The following is a 6,221-nucleotide window of genomic DNA, read 5'->3' on the forward strand; positions in this document are numbered from 1 at the left end:
ATTGCTTGAACGAACATGTTGCGCATTGGCACGGGCTGCTCGTCGGTTGAGGCAATACATGTTATGTCATACAACTTGGTTGGTGTCTAAAATGGACCCAATTAATTACATCTTTGAGAAACCTGCTCTTACTGGAAGGATCGCCCGTTGGAAGATGTTGTTATCATAATACGATTTGGTATATGTTACACAAAAATCTATCAAAGGAAGCTCACAAGCAGAGTACTTAGCCCAACAACCGGTAGAAGATTATCAATCAATACAGTGTGAATTCCCCGATGAAGACATAATGACTTTAATTGAAGATATTGAATCATCTGATAAAGAAAAATTGAGTTGGTGTTTGATGGTGCCTCTATTGCGTTAGGGCATGGAATTAGAGCCATTTTGATTTCTCCAGAGAACCAGTTCACTCCATTTACGGCTAGGTTGTGTTTTGATTGTACAAACAATATTGCAGAATATGAAGCATGTATTATGGGCATTAAAGCAGCTATCGAATCAAATGTAAAATTTCTTGAGGTATACGGAGACTCATTGTTGGTCATTGATGACTCTTCATCATATGCATATTTTCCCACTGTTTTAGTCTTATTTATCCTCAATCATCAGTTAAATTAAGGATTTATTTAATACATTTTGTTGATTTTTGTTCTTTGAGTTAATAAAATGTTTTTTGTTTTTATTTCGTTGATTAAGTAGGAATTTGTCGTAATTTTACATTGCGTTTTGTTTTAGTGCAGTGCTGAATTTTGGTGAAAAATCAACATGACATATGTGGAGTATTTCAGCCATATCTGGAGTTCTAGATGTCCAAGTAGTGTCATTCCAAGTGCTAATGAAAGATACGATCCATATCTACAACTTTCATGAAGACACCGGGACCAAAGTCAGAAGCAAAACATGAGAAAAATGCAAAATACATCAGACAGCAGCTGAAATGCGCCTGGAGCGCGTCCTGAGCGCTTGGAGCGCATTTCTCAGCATCAGGCTCTGCCAACGCGCGCTTGGAGCGCGTTTTTCCGCGCCTGGGGCGCGCGACGCGCACCAGTAACCATAAAAACGCAGATTTTTACTGTTTTAGGGATCTTTTTGACTCGGGGGAACTTGGGAGACTTGTGCCCTAGCATAGAAACTCAAAGACGGCCGTTTCTAACGCCATTGAAGCAGTTTTATCAAGAATCATCCATGAATCATTCTTGTAATTCTTCTTTAATCCTTATCTTTTGTATCTCTGTCATGAGTAACTAAACCCTATTTGTTAGGGATGAGTGTAACCAGATGAAACCCTTATTTTTCTGATTTGATTTCTAGTTATATGAATGAGTTTATTGAATTGTTTTTCTCATCTCTGTGCTTAATGCTTTTTATTGCTTGATCAACATTAAAATGTTCTACGATTTGTATTTTGAAACGGAAGTGGACTTTACGAATGCTTGAGATGAGAAATTCATGAATTTGTAGTCTAGGGATAGATGCAGGTCATGAAACCAATTAAATTAGTTGCAAAGCAATAATTTACAAGAGAATTTCTATACGGTAATGCTTAATTCTAATCTTAAATCCACTAAGGAATTAGGGGTTACTTTGGAATTAAAGGTTCTGTCACTAAGACATTAGGGCAAGAATAATAAAGAGAATTCGGTAATAATTCAATAAAGGAATTCAGTAACTAGGATCAAATTAGACACCAAGGTTGGATTCGAAGTGAAACTCATCCCTGACATTTTTCTCATTATAAAAGATCAATTTTATTATTGTTGTTAATTTCAAACATTATTTCAATCAACTTGGGAACCTTTTTGTTCAATTCTAGTAATCAAATATAATTCAATAGTAAAACGCAATCCTTGAGTTCGACACTCGGTACTACCGTTTTATTATTACTTGCAACGATTCAGTACACTTGCTGAAACGCAATCAAGTTTTTGGCGCCGTTGCCGGGGATTGCCAATTCACTATTGAATTTAGTTTATTTACTGAATTGAAATTTTTTGCTCTGCAATAAAATTTCTTAACATGGTTTCAATTGAAAGATTTGAAAGTCAATGTGAGAGATTATTTGAGCAAGTGGTTAAATTTGAGAAGATGGAGGAGAAGTTGAAGATTGAAGATAATTTCATTGTTGTGGTAGAAGAAGATAAGCAAGAGGAAAAGACGAACGAGGAAAAGACGAACGAGAAAAAGAAAAAAGAAGAGATTGATAAAGTTCGAGATTCAATCTATGCCTTGTTCATCAATGTCCAATTGAAAATGACATGGAAACAACATCTTTTATTTCTTAAGTTCATGGAATTTCTACCAAACAAAAAGAAAAAGAAGGATGATGTGTTCTTCCTGTCATATATGCCACCTTGACAGTAGTTGAGACGTCAAGCTCAAGACACTAAACGAGCGCTTATTGGGAGGCAACCCAATTTTATATCCTTTGCACCGTATTTATTTATTGCATTTCACATTTATTTTACTCCATTTAGTTCCAATTTTAGTCTCTAATTTCTAGTTCTCTTAGTTTTGATGTTTGGTATGAGCAAGGAATCAAAAAGATGCGTTGAGAAGCGATTGTACAGCTCCAAATGACAGAACGCGCGCCCAAGCGCGCCTGAAACACTTTTTCCAGACACTAGGAGGCTGATCTATTTGCACCTCACCAATATACTGGCGACCATAGCAGAACAAAAGCGGATGATCTAAACGAGAATCCTTGAACTACTAAACTGGGAGAAGTCTTCTTTCCTTTTTTTTCTTTCTGTTGTTTGTCCTGTTTCTTTCCGTTTTTTCATTTTCTTTGTTTAATGTCAGTGTATGTTGACTTTCTTTTATTCATGTTTTTTTTTTCCCTTTCACTAAATGTGTACTATGATGAAACAGCTGTATTGACTTCCACTTAATCTTAAAATTTCGGTTTGTGATTTTGCAAGTTAAATTTCATTTCTTAGATTATGTTATTGCTCAAGTCGACAAGCCTTCCTAATGCATGCATTCTTGATTACTAAATGGTTGTAGAAGGCTAATATGCCATCAATTTTTCCAAAATACAATTTTAACTTTTCAGAAGCATGTTGGCTTTATTTTGATTATTCATACTCTTTCTTATTATCATAGCTGTGAGCTTTTGAGCCTAAACACTTAAATTCTTTGTTGTGTGATTATCCAGACATGTGTTATCCCTCTAGAACTTGCACTAATTCTAACTTGCATCACATGTAATTTATGCATACATTGAGGCAATTTTATTGGTCGTTTGAGCCTTTCTAACTACCATATGAAAATTTTACCCTTTGCTAGCCCCTTTGAGCATTGCCCTTTTATTTCGGTTACTAGCCACATTACAAGAAAAACACCTGACTTTAATTAAATCACCTTACTTGGAGTTAGGTAGAAAAAAAAATTTGGTCTTGATAAAATTCTAAGTTTGGGGTTGCTCATGGGATAGCAACTTTTTAAGTTTGGGGTGGTGATTCTCACAAAAAGAAAATAAAAAGAAAAAAATAAAAAAGAAGAAAAAGAAAATGAAAAAAGAAAAAAAAATTCAATTTGTGTACTTTGGTAAAAAAAAATATATATATATCTTCTTGGTTCCTTTGTCAATGTCTGAGAATCTCCATAATGAAAAGATGAAGAAAAAAAAAATGGTAGAATAAGGTGGAAATGTATGCCTAACTCCAAGTGGTAAAGCCTACTATTCCAAAATGTCCTACCCTTACCTAAGCCTCATTACAACCCGAAAGTCCTCCAAAAATGTATGTGTTTACTGCATTGTGATTGCTAACTAGAATTTTTTCAAGCCTATGGTAGCGTGATGCATGTTCTAGGATTTGAGTGATAAATTCATAAACCTTTCTAAACACTTGAGAGAAATTTTGGTGAGATTGTGTGAGGAGAGAGTTGAATTTGATAAATGAATGCCAAGGTGTACAAATCTTGTCTGTATTTTTTAAAACAACCATAGAGCATGATGAATGTTTTGCAGTAGCAAGAACTTTGAAATTTGAATTTGATGTAATTTGAGAAATTGAATTTAAGTGTGCATTTAACAGGACCAAATATGAAATTAATTGTTGCTTGGGGACAAGCAATAGATTAAGTTTGGGGTTGTGATGACTCTTCATCATATGCATATTTTCCCACTGTTTTAGTCTTATTTATCCTCAATCATCAGTTAAATTAAGGATTTATTTAATACATTTTGTTGATTTTTGTTCTTTGAGTTAATAAAATGTTTTTTGTTTTTATTTCGTTGATTAAGTAGGAATTTGTCGTAATTTTACAGTGCGGTTTTTTTCAGTGCCTGGAGCGCGTCCTGGAGCGCTTGGAGCGCATTTCGCAGGATTGGACTCTGCCAACGCGCGCCTGGAGCGCGTTTTACTGCGCCTGGAGTGCGCGACACGCACCAGCAACCATAAAAACGCAGATTTTTACTGTTTTATGGATCTTTTTGACTCTGGGGAACTTGGGAGACTTGTGCCCAAGCATAGAAGCTCAAAGACGGCCGTTTCTAACGCGATTGAAGCAGTTTCATCAAGAATCATCCATGAATCATTCTTGTAATTCTTCTTTAACCCTTATCTTTTGTATCTCTGTCATGAGTAACTAAACCCTATTTGTTAGGGATGAGTGTAACCAGATGAAACCCTTATTTTTCTGATTTGATTTCTAGTTATATGAATGAGTTTATTGAATTATTTTTCTCATCTCTGTGCTTAATGCTTTTTATTGCTTGATCAACATTAAAATGTTCTACGATTTGTATTTTGAAACGGAAGTGGACTTTACAAATGCTTGAGATGAGAAATTCATGAATTTGTAGTCTAGACATAGGTGCAGGTCATGAAACCAATTAAATTAGTTGCAAAGCAATAATTTACAAGAGAATTTCTATACCGATTTGGTATACGTTACACAAAAAGTTATAAAAGAAAGTGCCCTAGTAGAGTATTTGGCCCAACAACCTGTAGAAGATTATCAATCAATGCAGTGTGAATTCCCCGATGAAGGCATCATGACTTTATTTGAAGAGAATGAATCACCTGATAAAGAAAAATGGACGCTGGTGTTTGATGGTGCTTCTAACGCGTTAGGTCATGGAATTGGGGCAATTTTGATTTCTCCAGAGAACCAGTTCACTCCATTTACGGCTAGATTGTGTTTTGATTGCACAAACAATATTGCAGAATATGAAGCATGTGTCATGGGCATTAAAGCAGCCATTGAGTCAAAGATAAAAGTTCTTGAGGAATCAAGTTTTTGGGTCATCCATCAAACGAAAGGAGAGTGGGAAACGCGAGATTCTAAATTGATTCCGTATCACACCCATATCAAAGAATTGACAGAATACTTTGACAAGATTACTTTTCACCATATCCCTCGAGAAGAAAACCAGTTAGCTGACGCCTTGGCCACTTTGTCGTCAATGTTCAAAATAACAACTCATCAAGACGGGCCGGTCATAAAAATTCAACAAAGAGATAAACCTGCATATTGCTTATCAATAGAAGAAGAGTTGGATGGTAAGCCGTGGTTTATGACATCAAATCATATGTTAAGAATAAGGAATATCCATTGGGTATTTCAGAGAATGACAAAAGGGTTTTGAGGAGATTGTCTATGAATTTCTTCTTGAATGGTGATGTGCTTTATAAGAGAAATCATGATATGGTTCTCCTCAGATGTGTGGATAAAGCAGAAGCGGAGAAAATTATCCAAGAGGTTCACGAAGGTTCTTTTGGAACTCATGCAAATGGGCACACAATGGCAAGAAAAATCTTACGGGCTGGCTACTATTGGTTGACCATGGAATCCGACTGCTTTAGTCACGTAAAGAAATGTCACAAATGTCAAATATATGCTGATAAAGTACATGTACCGCCCACCTCTTTGAATGTTTTAACATCACCATGGCCGTTTTCACTGTGGGGGATAGATGTTATTGGACTCATCGAGCCAAAAGCTTCCAATGGTCACCGATTTATCTTGGTAGCTATTGATTACTTCACTAAATGGGTTGAAGCCGCTTCTTATGCCAATGTGACGAGAAGTGTGGTTGTCAAATTCATCAAAAGAGATTTGATTTGTCGATATGGCTTACCAAACAACATAATCACTGATAGCGCGACTAATTTGAATAATAAAATGATGAAAGAGTTGTGTGATAGTTTCAAAAGATGGTGGAGACATATAAGGATTGGCATGAAATGCTTCCTTTTGCATTACATGGTTAT

Source organism: Cicer arietinum, chromosome 3 (genome assembly GCF_000331145.2).
Source record: "Cicer arietinum cultivar CDC Frontier isolate Library 1 chromosome 3, Cicar.CDCFrontier_v2.0, whole genome shotgun sequence".
Taxonomy (NCBI): Eukaryota; Viridiplantae; Streptophyta; class Magnoliopsida; order Fabales; family Fabaceae; genus Cicer; species Cicer arietinum.